This window comes from Prionailurus bengalensis, chromosome E4 (genome assembly GCF_016509475.1).
Source record: "Prionailurus bengalensis isolate Pbe53 chromosome E4, Fcat_Pben_1.1_paternal_pri, whole genome shotgun sequence".
NCBI classification, from domain to species: Eukaryota; Metazoa; Chordata; class Mammalia; order Carnivora; family Felidae; genus Prionailurus; species Prionailurus bengalensis.
In genome coordinates this window covers 31,622,197-31,637,500 of record NC_057360.1, presented here as the reverse complement: position 1 = coordinate 31,637,500, position 15,304 = coordinate 31,622,197, and the positions used below count along the sequence as shown (strand labels likewise).

At 45.5% G+C, this 15,304-nt stretch overlaps 1 protein-coding gene across 2 annotated transcripts in view; it reads left to right on the top strand.

Annotated features, from left to right (window-relative positions):
• TRAF5 (TNF receptor associated factor 5) overlaps positions 1 to 15,304 on the top strand; it is a 50,974-nt gene that overhangs the window by 13,305 nt on the left and 22,365 nt on the right. The gene's annotated exons all lie outside the window — the stretch shown is intronic.

Genomic DNA, 15,304 nt, shown 5'->3' with positions numbered 1-15,304 from the left:
AAGAAGGGTGAGGCCAGGTGAAGGTTTCTAAATTCCCAGCCTGATCTAAACTATTGTCTGTTGGCCATGTATCCAGACTGCCATGCGGCTCTGCTTGTCCGGCCCCTGGAATCGCGGTCTCCCTGTCTATGAGAAAATAGGATGGTTGGGAAGGGAGAGGGCGAGAGAGCTGTGAGGCTGAGCTGACACCCCAGCATGTGATGAAGTGGGGATCCCCACCCACATGTGGAAGTAAGTCCGGTTGGGATGAGGAGGCCTTTCCCATGAGGAGAGGTGGGAGTTTGGCAAGAATGAGGGACAGAGGCTGATCCAGTCTCAGGGGACTCCCACGTGGAGCCCTGCAGAAGTGTGGTCGGTGGGGGGGTCAGGGCCAAGGGATCAGGGGGTTTCAAGGAGGAAGTACCAAATGCCACATAAAGGGCAGGACGGCCATGATTTAGAACAGACTAATCAGCAGCTCTGATTGTGTGATTACAGTTTAGGTCATGGAACGAATATAATATGCTTTTCCAAACTACCTACCCACTCCCCCAGTCCCCGCCCAACACTCAGATGATTCGGGGACCCCACCTTGTTCAAGGGCAGGGTACAGATGAACTGGGAGAGCAGGCAAGGCTTCAGGGACATGCCCATGGGACCCTAGGAGGGACACAGGTCTGCAGGCACTGCTGCAGCCAGGAATGGAAGGGAGGGGAGGGGGCTAAGTGGCCCATGCAGGTGCTGCCTGGTGGGAGTGGGGGTGGAGGGAATCCAGGCCCACCGTGCTGCATTTCTGCTTCCCCATCAGTGTCTGCATGCAGTAGGTCCTCAGCGAGGGAAAGATTTACACAAAGTGATTGAATGAATGAACATTTAGTGGGAGATAGTCCAGTGTAAGCATGAGTTCAGAATAACGCACTGGGTGAAGTGAGGAGGAAAATGTGTTTGGAGGAGGAAACAGAGAAGTGAGAAAAATGACAACAGAAAGGCAGCTCTGGGTGGAGAGAGAGCAGTTAGCTTAGTGAAGGGTCCTCGATGAGGGGGAGTAGCACCCTGTTTGGGGGAGGGCGTGGTATCTGAAGAAATCATGGAAATGGGTTCAACTTATGCATATAAGTGAAGATGAATCAGCAAGGTGCTGTGCCCACCTGCAAGGGAGTAGTTGTGATTCAAGCCTTAATGGGAGTGCTGACTGTAGGTGAGGGGACAGTGGGGTGTGTGGGGGGGATGGGCTCTCCAGACTCAACTCTGTGATCAGAACTGTCATTTATCACCATCACTTCTGTGTCTAGACAAGGGGACCGGAGCGGGGTAGGAATATAGGGATATAGCAAAAGCAAAGTGCATTCACAGAAAAGCAGTGAGTGAGGGAACACACACAAGCATGAAAAAACGTGGGAAGGAAATGGGAATATTTAGGCAGGTTGCATAGGGGAGGGGAAGAGATGTTGGGGAGTGGTTGAGGTCATTGTCTCCTACCTGCAGGGTTGTCTTCAGGAAAGGGATGAGGTTCTTTCCCTCTGGTCCCAAACAACTCCTCATGTCCCTCCTTTTGCCCTCATTCTTCCCCATCTCCTTGAACAGAACCACCTCCCCCCAGGTATTGAGGTCCAAATCCTGGCATCAGCCTCCAGTCCTCCCTGCCTCCAAGCTTCATATGCAGTCATTTATTTGCTCCATTTCCCTGCCACCACCATAGTTCAGTTCTGTGTCATCTCTCCCTGATGGCTACAGTGTCCCCACATAGAGATCAGCCTCCTGACTGCTTTACCCCTGTCCCCAGCCTCAAAGTCTATTGTCCGTGCAGCATCTGGAATGGTCTTTTTAGGCTCCAAAGCAGACACTGCCATTGGCTCCTTGAAGTACTCATGCTGCTTCCCATTGCTGTGTTCTTAGAACATACCCGACTCCTTCCCGTGGGCGACCAGGCCCATGTGATCTGGCTCCGGCCCTATCTCCTGCTGCTCTTCCTCTTGTCCCTGACATTAGGCAACACTGGCCTCTCTGTTTCTTGAACATGGCAAGGCCTTTCCCAGAACCGATCGTTAACCCTTGCTGTCCCGGCTGCCTGCAGAGTCCTTCCTGCTACTCCTCACATTTGCTCCTCCCCTTCCTCCCCTCGCTGTTCAGGTATCCCCTCCTCCGTGAGCCCTTCCTGTCCAAGTGGCTGCTCCTGTTTCTCTATCTCAACATCCTGTTTATTTTCTTCAAAGGACTCACCGTAGTTTGTTACTCCCTTGTCTCCTCCATTAGGTTGTAAGCCCCACAGGAGCAGGCTTGAACACTTTCTGTCTTGTTCCTCCCCAGCCCCCAGAGCCTGATACCATGCCCCACATGTCAGGCAGTCAGGTCATCCCCAGGGTAGGGGACCTTGATGGAGGCTGGGAACAAATGCTTAATAATAATAATAGTCATCACAGTATTTCCTGTGTCCACCGTTAATAAGCTCTTCATGCAGAGGGGGGTCAGCAAACTTTTTCTGTAAAGAACCAGATAGTAAATATTTTAGGCTTTGGGCCATGTGGTCTGTGGCACAACTGATCAATTCCACTGTGGTAGCAAACAAACAAACAAACAAACAAAAACCCCAGCCATAAACAATATGTAAACAAATGAGCATTGCTGTGTTCGGATAAAACTTTATTCACAAAAACAAGTGGTGGGCCAGCTGATCCTTAATGTATAGTATTAACTTATTTAATCTTTAAAGATTCTGCAAGGTAATTATCATTATCATTATCACTATTTTATAGATGAAGAAACTGTGAAGTGTAGAGACCAAGTAACTTGCCCGAAGTCATACAGCTATTCAGGGATAGAATCAAGATTTTTGCCTAGGCAGGTCGACTCCAGAGTCCATGGTGCTAGCTAACATACCACACTGCCTCTTGTCAGACTTTGGAGAAGCAGAGAGGAACCCCCAGCTCCTCCTTATCCCCTGAAGGCCTCCACTGCTTCCTGGCCATAGGACCTCTCCAAGTTTCCTCATTCAACAAATTGGGGATGCTAATGATGTACGTACATCTTAGGGCTGCTGTCAAGATTAAAACAAGACTATGCATGTAAATTAGCTGGCTCTGAGCCTAGACATAGACTCACTGCGTGTAATCCTGACCCAGATCCAATTCCAGCCCTTAGGTCCCATTCATATCTTTTCATATTGTCCCCTTGCCCTCTGTCTACCTCATTCAGATTTGTCCTAGGTTGTCTTCGTGGCCCTCCTTCTGACAGCCCCTTTCCAATAAGGCCTCACGTTAATCTTAGATGTCCCTTATTTAGCCAACACTGAGTGCTGTGTGCCAGGCATAGGGCTGGCTCTATCTGGGGATCAATGAACACAGCTCTCCCTAGGAGCTCGCCCAGGAGCTGAACCCCGACAGCAGGGAGGGCTTTGAAAGAGTGGGAGCTGAGGCTAGGGGCAGAGAGATAGAGTCAAAGCTTCCTAAAGAAGAAACTTTCACGTGGCAAGTGCAGTAGTGTTTTCTCTTTTTTTTTTTTTCTCTTGGTCTAAGTTTCTGAGAGCAAATCTGAAAGGTCTGCTTCAGCATCATTTGGAGCCAGGTGGACTCTGGAGGGTTCTGAGGCTTCCCTGTGAGTGAGACTGATGTTCAGGGAGCAGCTGCCATGGGGTACCTTCAGATGGGTGCCCCAGGAAGGGCACGGGGATGCCCTTCAGCCCTTGAACCCCCTTTTCTTCACCAGCGGTGCTTTGTTGCACTCCCAGGAAAACAAGGAACCAGGAGTTTCCTGACAACTTGGAGAGAAGTCATACTTCTCTTCACAGGAATTAAAATCTTACCCACATCATTCATCCTGTATCCAAGAAAACCCTCTTCTGGGAAAGCATAAGGAAAAGAAAAGGAAAAGAAAATACACGCTGCTTCTGCTTCTGCTTCTGCAGTACCAACGCCAGCCGTCACGTGGATCGGTGGTGGGTTTGGTGAGCTGTTGTCACAAATTATCTGGCTGTTGTGGTGTCACCTGGCCTCTGCATGGTCTCCCTCCCACATTATGCCTGATGGAAAATGGCCTCATTACTTCTGTATTTCTCCAAGGCCCTTCCTCTTTGCCTAGCCTGCATGGTGAAAGGTCAATGAAAATAAAACCAGTTTCTCCCAGAGGTCACAGTGCAGTTGTACTGTTGTTGTGTTAAGCTATGGAAACAGTGGAGAGGAAGAGAAGATCAGGGGTTGGAGCTGAGGCTGAGCAGTTTTCTTGAGGGGTTTCATCTTCCAAGGAAAGATCTTTCTGAGCCATTGAAGATGCAGGCTTTGGTAAGCACTTGAAATCCATCTCACTTCTCCCTCGTGCAATGAGGATAATGTACTAGATAAAATGCCTTTATTCTTCTTCCTCTTTGGTCTCCTCCTCCTCCTCCTCCTCCTCCTCCTCCTCCTCCTCCTCTTCTTCTTTTTTCACTTTCCTGGTAGTAGCTGTTCTTCTTGGAAGAGCAGAATCTCAGAATTCAAAGGCCAGGTAACTGAGAGAGGGAGCTGCCTATCCTTCTAACTGGTGGGCACCTGGCTGTCTGAGCCAGGGCACAGATTCCAGAGTCTCCTCGGGTTGCTGCGTCTTGGGATTTGACATTTTAACTTTTCCTCCTTACTAACCACATCTCTTCTCCTTTAATTTTAGCCCAGGACACTTTGTTGGCTCTCGGGTGGGTTTGGGGAATAACATCCTGGCACCTGCCCCTTCTTGCTGAATGTGAGCATCCATCAGGGAGCTGGCTCCTTATGCTGGTGAAGCCTGAACAGAGCTGAGAAATGGGCAGTTTGCCTTCTATTAGCCCATCCTATGACTGGTAGGTCTCATTGGCCAGTGCAGTGTTACCCCTCCATTGCCCATGGCTCAAGGACCATCCTGAGGCTCCTGCCCAGACTTTGTGCCCCCACCTTGTTACCTGGCCCTGTAAGTCCCACCTGTGAGAGAAGGCAGCCTCTCTTGACTCTGCAGATCTCAGGACCCTCCCTTACAAAGGAGCCTTGGGGAAGGCTGTAGGCCTCTCCCACAGTCCTCAAACCCTTCCCCATCACTGCTAGACACTTATCAACGCCCCTGGACCCCAAAAGTCATTAGCAGAAAGGATCTCAGACCTAGTAAGGTGTGGAGGGTCACATGAGGCTGAACAGGGGTTACTTTGGGGGAAGTAGCACCCATTCAATCCCAAGGAGGGAGGAAAAAAGGTCTGTGCTGTAGCCACAGGTATAAGTGGGAAGGGCAGACTTCAATACTGGCTCCAAGGAATTTTCCCATTGCTGTCTCTCTGGGATGTCTTCTCTCTCCAGATCTTATTTTCCTGACATAGATCTAAACCTATTATGTCAAATGCCATCACTAAAATGACAACTGAATTATTTGTGAAGTAAAAAAAAAAAAAAAATTTAATGCCCTGGGCAATTTAAAACCACTTATCGATATACCACAAAGGAAATGTGGCCATTCCTAGGAATCACGCCATTTATTCTGGAAGAGATGTTAGTTGTCCTGTCTTCTGACTCACCTCTACTCTCTTAAGACTGTCCCTATGGGGCGCCTGGGTGGCTCAGTCGGTTGAGCGTCCGACTTCGCTCAGGTCACGATCTCACGGTCCGTGAGTTTGAGCCCCGCATCAGGCTCTGTGCTGACAGCTCAGAGCCTGGAGCCTGCTTCAGATTCTGTGTCTCCCTCTCTCTCTGGCCCTCCCCCCAGGCTCTGTGCTGACAGCTCAGAGCCTGGAGCCTGCTTCAGATTCTGTGTCTCCCTCTCTCTCTGGCCCTCCCCCCGTTCATGCTCTGTCTCTCTCTGTCTCAAAAATAAATAAATGTTAAAAAAAATTGTTTTTTTAAAAAAGACTGTCCCTAAGGGACCTCAACCTGGATATACCCCCTACCCACATCCTTGCTTCTTTGCTTCTCTCCTTCATCCTCTCCCATTGGTGTTATCAGATGAACCTGGGAGTCATCCTCCACCATCCTCTCCTTCGGCCCTTCCACGGAACCCATTTCTAACCCATTTCTCTGCATTTTGTCTCAGAAATGCCTCACAAACATGGCTTCTCTTTGTCCCTGCCTTGGATCAGGCCATTGTCATCCTTCTTCATCTGTTAGATCAGCCTCTTCCCCTGAACTCCCTGTTTGGGCCTGTCCTGTATGTTCAGCATCCCTAAAAAGATCTAAACCTTGGGGTAAAATTTGGAATTCCTGACTGGCATTCATTAAGGGCTCTTCATGCCATGCTCCTCCTCTCTCTCCCTCTCTCTCCACACTTACATCTCACAGCGACCTTTTTAGGGGTTTCTGACAGGAATTTAGTTACACAGGAATCAACTTATACAGGTAAGCTGGGAAGCCGAACAGGAGACTCGGGGTGAGGGAACTTGGAGATGAGTCATGCGGGAGACTGCCCACCCCCTCTAGAGCTTAGGAGCTGGAGACCACCCTCAGCCATGGAGGAGACCCAGTCACTGTTGAGATGCTGCCCAACTCCAAGAGATGGGAGAGAAATACTCTGGCTTCTCCCTCCACATTTCAATGTCTTGACAGTGTCTCTTATTATCCGAATCTAGCCAGAAGCCAGGGAGCATTGGGGGCCAACCCTCACCCCACGTGGTGATGCAGACCAGGGCAGGGGAGCAGAGAGTGGACCTGAGAACCAACAGGCAAATAACTGGCATGTTCCCTTAATTCCACTTCACCTACAGTTAATTATTAACCATTCCAGAACTTTTATGATATCCTCTGAAAAATTCTTTTATCTCCTTCATGTAGAAAATGTTTCCCCACTTCTTCAAGACCAGGTGAGATGTTTTCTTCTCTGTGAAAGCAGCACAGACACCCCAGAAAGCATTAGCTACCCCTCACCTGGGCTCAAACAGTTCTTTTGTGGTACTTGCTACAAGGGTGTTATAATGCATCATTCTTGTGTCTGTTTGCCTCTGCTTGACTTGGAGACCCTCCAACAGCAGATGTAGTATCACAGATCTCTGCACTCTTGGGACCCAAACCAGGACATGTGCATGCTGAGTCCATGCAGGCATGTGTAAATGAGGTTGCTTTGCAGGGTGTCTTGCTCAAGGTTGCGTAGCTGGTGAGTGGCAGAGCAGGGATGGAGCCCAGGTCTCTGGGCCTGTGCCATTTTCACGCTGGAATTTCATCCGTAGTAACTAGTAACTCCCAAGAATCAGATCTTGAAAACTCTGGAGGCATAGCTCCTGGCCTTATATCTTACAAAGTCTGAAATGATTTATAAAAACGCTCTTTCGTTCATCTAAACAAGATGTCTGGGGTCCTGTGGAAGTAGTGTGGACAGACAGACAGACCTACTTTTCTTTTTTAAAGAAAAGTAGACAAGGACCTACTTTCCTTTTTTAAACCTGAGACTGAATTCTGCTAGATGTGTGTCCTTTCTCTTGTAACTAAAGCCTAAACTCCTGTTGCTTCAGAATGCTAGACTGCTCATTATGTGTTCCCCAAAAATGAATCAGAAGAAATTTGTAAGTAAAGAACTTAAATCCTGACATCTACAGTTTTGCCTTTGGAATATCTAGAAAATTCTTGAGAAAAAGATGCAGTAATTTATGAAGCTAAAAAATGAGGTTTATAAGGCATATTGTATGTGATTTTCTGTTGTATTTTTAGGTTTGAGTCAATAACTTTTCAGCAGGAGGCCCACACTGTGAGTTCCATCAATGGCAGGAAAAAGACACTGCTGTTGTTTTTTTTTTTTTAATATTTAAATTTTAGTTAGTTAACATATAGTGCAATATTGGTTTCAGGAGTAGAATTCAACAATTCATCACTTACGTACAACACCCAGTGCTCATCATAACAAGCCCTCTTTAATACCTATCACTCATCCCTCACCCACCTCCCTCCATCAGCCCTCGGTTTGTTCTCTGTTGTTAAGAGTCTCTTGTGGTTTGTTTCCCTGGCCTCTTCCCACCACCTTTCCATATGTTCATCTGTTTTGTTTCTCAAATTCCACATATGAGTGAAATCATATGGTATTTGTCTTCCTCTGACTTATTTTGCTTAGCATAATACATTCTAGCTCTATCCGTGTCATTGCAAAAATTTCATTCTTTTTGATGGTTGAGTAATATTCCATTGTATGTATACACACACAAACACACACACACACACACACACACACACACACACACACACACACCTTCTTTATCCATTCATCAGTTGGTGAACATTTGGGCTCTTTCCACAGTTTGGCTATTGTGGTGCATGTACCCCTTTGAATCTGTGTTTTTGTATCCTTTGGGTAAATGCCTAATAGTGCCATTGCTGGATCATAGTGTAGTTCTATTTATAGTCTTTTGAGGAATCTCCAGTCTATTCTCCAGAGAGAGAATACCCCACCAACAGTTCAAGAGGGTTCCCCTTTTTGCACATCTTCACCAACACCTGTTGTTCTCATGTTGTTAATTTTAACCATTCTGACATGTGTGAGGTGGTATCTCATTGTGGTTGTGATTTGTATTTCCCTGATGATGACTGATGTTGAGCATCTTTTCATGTGTCTGTTAACCATCTGGATGTCTTCTTTGAAAAAGTGTCTATTCATGTCTTCTTCCCATTTGTTCACTGGGTTATTTGGTTTTTGGGTATTGAGTTTGCTAAGTTCTTTATAGATTCTGGATACTAACCCTTTATCAGATATGTCATTTGCAAATATCTTCTCCCAAGGAAAAAGGCACTGTTTACTCCAATAAGGAGGTATACAAGCCCTGATAGTGATTTTGATGACTTTTCTTTTCTTATTTGTGAGAACTGAACTCTTTTTACTATTCCTGTTACATAAGCTATTATACCCAAAGGGGAAAGATTTTAATAAAATGTAACTCTTATTTATTTCCACTAAATAAATGACAGAGTACTCACTGGAAATGTTCAATTAATTAGAGAAATATATTTGTTAGACAAAGAAACAGCAGCCCTCATAGTTCTATTATTGGGACTGTCTTGTGTCAGTGAACAAACACCTTGAATTGATTCCATTTTGGGGACTGGTCATGCACCTGAAAAAGCTTCAGAGGCAGGAGACAGACCCCGTCCTGGGAGATACCACAGTTCAGTTTATATACAAGAATACTGTCCAAAAACATCTAGTGCCTATGGTGTAGCAAAACATAAGTGCTTATTTTTTAAAAAATATCTAATGAGATAAAAACTCAATTTCATAAGAACAAATACTGGGCAAGATAACAGATTAGAGAGTGCACAGGGTCAGTAGATGACCTCTGCGTGCTGACTACAGCTGAGCAAGACACAAAGGTGGGAAGAGGGAGCGTGGGGCATCGGGTCCTCAGGACTCTGCTGGTCAATCAGCAGGAGCAAGGAGATGGTCTGTGAGGTCACTGTGCTGGGCCACCCAGCACAAAGACTGACAAGACATGGGCCCACCCAGCAGCCTGATCGAGCAAGGGCCCCTGGGGGTGCTGGGGCAATTCTTAGCAGGAAAGCAGCTAATGGGCTCTTACTTAGTTCAGGTATGTTCGGGCACAGAAATTGGCAAATTGTACAAACTGGCCTCCCTGAGACCCTTTCCGGGGATCTGCATGAGCAAAACTATTTTCATAATACTACTAAGATATCATTTGCCATCTTTACTCTGCTTTCCTGAGCATACAGTGGTGTTTTGCAAAAGCTTCATGATGTGTGATTCTGTAATACACTGCGCGTGGGAGAATTGGATATGAGAGCCCAGCTATCTTCTGTTAAGCCCAGAGATGCGTGGAAATGTAAAACAATGCCACTCTTCTCACTTTTTTTTTGTTTTGAAAAATGGCTATTTTTCATAAAAATGTTTTATGTTAACATATAATTGGCTCATTATCTTAAAGTGAGTTAATAAAGAAGTAGACATTTTTAATCTTTATTTATTTTTAAATGTATTTATTTTATTTTATGTTATGTTATTTTATTTTTTATTTTTTTATTTTAGAGAGAGAGAGAATCTTAAGCAAGCTCCATGCTTAGCACAAAGTCCGATGCAGGGTTTGATCCCAGGACCCTGGAATCATGACTTGAGCCAAAATGAAGAGTCAGATGCCAACCGGAACCCCCAAGAAATATATTTTTTTTAGTTTTCAGTTTTAAACTCAAAGTGGTAAATATCAACAGAGAGAACCCACATAAACAAAAACTTGGGGGTCCTCAATTTTTTAAGAGGCTTTATTTTTTAGAGTGGTTTTAGATTCACAGCAAAATTGAGCAGAAGGTACAGAGATTTCCTACAGATCCCCCAGCCCCACACATGCACAGCCTTCCCATTGTGCATGTATTCCCCACCAGAGAGGTGCATTTGTCACAGCTGCTGAACCTACATTGTTTAGGGGAGGAAAAACAATTTTCCCTCTACTCTTCTGAGTTCTTAGTTGAGACCCCTGTGGTAAAAGACAGATTAGCAGGAGAAAAAACAAACAAGTTTATTAACATATATAACTCATGCATGCATGGGAGATACCCAGGGAAAAATGGATAGCTCTTTGAGGTGGCTTGGAATTCAGGATTCATTGTAAGAGGGAAAAGGGAGGGGGAAGAAGGCTTTTTAGTGGGGAGTGAGTGATTTTTAGGAAAAGATGAATGATCCCTTAGAAGAGTTGTGATAGTTTGTGACCAGGTTTGTCTGGGTATCACCTTCTAGTTTCTTCTCCTGTGATGAGTTCCTCTTTCCTGGTTGATGAAACTTCTGGAGAGATGGTTTATAATAATTAAGTTTCTCTTGGAGGATTTGTCCTTAGTCAGATAAGGTGTTGTTTTAGGAAAAATGTAGAATATGTATCTACCATTATGGTATCATACTGAGTGTTTTCATTACCCTAAAAATCCTGTGCTCCACTTATTCATCTCTCCCTGCCTCCATTCTCCCCCTGGCAAACACTGATCTTTTTACTGCCTCCATAATTTTGCCTTTTCCAGAGTGTTGTATAGTTGGAACCTTACAGTATGTAGGCTCTTCAGATTGGCTTCTTTCACTAAATAATATGTATTTGAGATTCCTCCACATCTTTTCATGGCTCAATAGCTCATTAAAAAAAAAATTTATGTTTATTTATTCTTGAGAAAGGGAGAGTGTGAGTGAGGGGAGGAGCAGAGAGAGAGGGAGACAGAATCTGAGGCAGGCTCCAGGCTCTGAGCTGTCAGCACAGAGCCTGATGTGGGGCTCGAACTCACAAACCACAAGATCATGACCTGAGCCAAAGTCAGACGCTCAACCAACTGAGCCACTCAGGCACCGCTGTAGCTCATTTCTTGTTGGTGCTAAAGAATATTCTGTTGTCTGGGTGTATCACCATTTATCCATTTGCCTACTGTAGGATATCTCGATTGCTTTTAAGGTTTGGCAGTTAGGAATAAAGTCCCTATAAACATCCGTGTGCAGGGTTTTATGTGGACATAAGTTTCCAGCTCCTGTGGGTGAATACCAAGGAGGGATTCCTGGATGGTAAGAGATGTTTAGTAAGAATCTGCCAAGCTGTCTTCCCAAGTGTTGCATCCCCACCAGCAGCGAGTGAGAGTTCCTGTTACTCCACATCCTCACCACTATTTGGGATCGACAGTGTTGGGGTTTGGGGCTATTCTAGTAGTTGAGTAGTGGTATCTCATTGCTTTTCTTTTTTAATGTTTACTTATTTATTTGAGGGAGAGGGAGAAAGAGAGGCGAGTGGGGGAGGGGCAGAGAGGGAGGGAGATAGAGAATCCCAAGCAGGCTCCATGCTGTCAGTGCAGAGCCTGATGCAAGGGTTCATCCCACAAACCACAGCATCATGACCCGAGCCGAAATCAAGAGTCACATGCTTAACCATGTTAGTGGACTGAGCCGTTCAGGCACCCCTCTCATTGTTGTTTTAATTTGCATTTTCCTGATGACATATGATGTGCAGCGCCTTTTCATGTGCTTCTTTGTCTTCTTCCCGGGTGAGGTGCGTTTTGGAAAACAGTCCTTTATCAGATGTGTCTTTTGAAAATATTTTCTCCCAGTCTGTGGCTTGTCTTCTCGTTTTCTTGACAGTGTCTTTCACAGAGTAGGAAACTTTAATGAAATCCAGTTTATGAATTCTTTCTGTTATGGTTTGCATCTTTGGTGTTGTCTCTAAAAAGTCACAGCCATACCCAAGGTCATCTAGGTTTTCTCCCTTGTCTCCTGGGAGTTTAAAAGTTTTGCATTTTACATTTAAGTCTGTGATCCATTTTGAGTTACTTTTTGTGAGGGCGTAAAGTCTGTGCCTGGATTCTTTTTTTGCATGTGGATGTCCAGTCGTTCTGGCACCACTTGTGAAAAAGCTGTCTTTGCCCCACTGTATTGCCTTTGCTTCTTTGTCAAAGATCAGTCGACTGTATTTATGTGTGTCTATTTTTGGGCTCTCTGTTCTGTTCCACTTATCTGTCTGTTCTTTCACAACTACTACACCATCCTGATTTTACAGCTTTAGAGTAAGTCTTGAAGTAGGGTTGTGTCAATCCTCCAGTTTTGTTCTACTCCTTCAGTATTGTGTTGGCTATTCTGGGTCTTTGGGTCCTCAGTTTTTAAGAGTCTAAAGTGGGGGGGGGGTGGGAAGGGAGGGTCCTGAGACCAAAAAGTTTGAGAACTGCTATTGTAGAGAAAGATGGACACACAGAAGAGTGTATTAAATTTTTTGTTAGGAAAGAGGATAGAATGTGGTGGAAGGGAACTCAGACTGAACTCAGACTACATCTTAACTGCCCTCTTTTGGGAGCTGAGCAAGCCCGTTGCTTTAGGGTACATCTCTGAGAGTCCAAATTTAGATGCTTTGTGACACAGACATGAGCCTGGTCTTAGGAGAGAATCCTAGATGGGCGTGGGACATGAGTTGTTGTCTTCCCTTGGGACCAGAGAACTCAGGGCAGATTAGGGAGGTTTGGAGTTGGTTTTTCCATTTCTCTGAGAGAAAGGTGAATCTTGGGGATTAGGGTTGTGCATGTAAATCAAGTACTATGCCTTTTCACCTTCATAATTAAGGCTTGTGAAATCTCAAGAGTAAGCCCTGTTAAAAGGGAAACAATCACATCTTGTGCTGTTTACCTACCACCCTTGAAGTTCTGCAGGAAACGTAGAGAGGAAAAGGTGGGGCTTTGGTCTCAAACCCCAGGATTAAAATAAAAAAATCCCCTGTTCTGCTGAACGGGGCTCCTCCAAAGAGAAAGCTTTATTTGCTGAAAGAGGCCAGTTGCTTACTCTGCTCCATTCGTGGCGGCCACACCCCATATCAGCCCGCTCCAGCCGGGGGAGAGACCCGCAGCTGACTCAAGCCGAGCTGGGTGTTGGACGGCACCCATCTCCCACCCGCACCGTCAGGCCGCGCAGCTGCTCTCAGGCCCAGTTGACTTCATCAGCTGCAGGGAAATCTTGAGGGATCTCAAGAGCAAGCCAAAGCAAGCAAGCCTGAAGGCCAAGCCTTCCTGTTCCCTAGCCATGTGGAAGGCTGTCACCTCCAGGGACCACCCTCGATTGCCTCCCATCCTTTAGCCAACTGCCAGACACCCTGGAAGCACCACTCCCCGCACTGTGCCAAAAGTGACAGTATTCTTACTCCAGGGGAGGCAAGGCTTGCCTTGAGGGGAGGCAAGGCTGTTGTTAACCTGGGGACCACTGGTGGGTTCAGAGGGTCCTTAAAGGTCCCGAGACCAGGTATGTGTGCTCTTTTCTGGGGGGAAGGTCTAGAGTTTTCATCAGATTTCAAAAGTAGAGAAAATCCTTATAAAAAGTTAAAAGGATCACTGTGCTAGAGAGCAACACTAGTTATAACTGTCCTGCTGAAGAGTTTCAAAGAGTCCTTCCAATGATAATAATTCAACAAAGAGTTGAGTTCTCCATGCCTGGCTCAGTGCTAAGGGCTGGAGACACAACAATGAGTAAGATCGGATGTGACCTATGTGTCATTGAAGGGCACAGATATAAATGAAATACACAAATGCATGTCTAATTCATTTACTTGTTTCTTTATTAATTTATTATTTTAAAAAGTTTATTTATTTTGAGAAAGAGAGAGAGAGAGAGAGTGCAAGCAGGGGAGGGGCAGAGAGAGAGGGAGAGAGAGAATCCAAGCAGGCTCCACACTGTCAGCGCAGAGCCCCATGCGGGGCTTACAGCCACAAGCCATGAGATCATGACCTTAGCCAAAATCAAGAGTCAGACGCTTAACCAATTGAGCCACCCAGGTGACCTGCATGTCTAATTTAAAATCAAATGCGGTTCTGAATTTCAGAACTTGATTCTATGACAGATAGAACAGTGGATGTTTAGTTTTTGTTTTTGAATGTTTATTTCTGAAGAGGTAATATACTCATGTTCAAAAATTCAAAAGAATTATACAATGAAACACACTCACCGCTGGCCACCCACCTACCATTATTCCCTAGCCTCTCCCTGGAGGCCATGCATGTTTTATAGACTGATGAGGGGGTGTTCTGCTGTTAGACGGAGGGAGGGGAGAGGAGGGCGGAAAGGAGAAAACTTACCTGGGGATATGATGCTTGAAGTTTGAAGCATGAATGTGAAGGGAAGAAGACTGCAAAGGGTTAGGGGAAGCATTTAGATAGAGGCAATAGCTTATGCAAAGGCCCTGTAGCAGGAGACAGCTTGATGTATTAGAAAAATGAAAAGAAAGCCTATATGGCTGGAGTGCAGAAAGCAAGGGGAGGAGAGGCCTGGGATGATGCTGGGTGGGGAGCATGCAGTCTTGTAGCTCTCTTAGCATTGTGGACTTTCCCCTAAGATCCTGGGAAGCCACTGAATGATGAGAGGAGAGAACCTTCAATCATACTTGCATTTTGAAAATGCTATTCTGGCTATAGTATGGAGAATGGATTGGACGAGAGAGCAGTTAATGTGCTTATTTAGTGCAGGTGAGAAATGATGTGGCTACATATATTGCAAGAAATGTATTGGTATAAAAGGTTCCTGCTTCTGAAAAATGTTGACAAAGTATTTGTTTCAATTCTCTCAACTGAACGGAAGAAAATTCCATAATAAGGGTTTGCTTAGAACATAGTTATTTGGTCCGAGCATGTGGCCAAACTGACAGGATAATTTAACATCTGTAAAAGGTTGATGGACGAGGGGCTGAAGTCTCATAAAATCTTGCTACAAGTCTTTTGGTCCAGCCTCCCTCCTGACCACCCCCGGAGACATCTCCCCTGTGCAGGAGCCCTCCAGTGGCTGGAGGTCGTCACTGTTGCTACAAAGTCATAACAGAATGACCATGTGGGTGACAGTGCACTAGTTAGGAAACCAACCACTACAACACCTGATGGCTGTAGTTGTTTTGGTATTTGCACACTTAACTTTCCTTCTCTCGACCCCCCTCCCC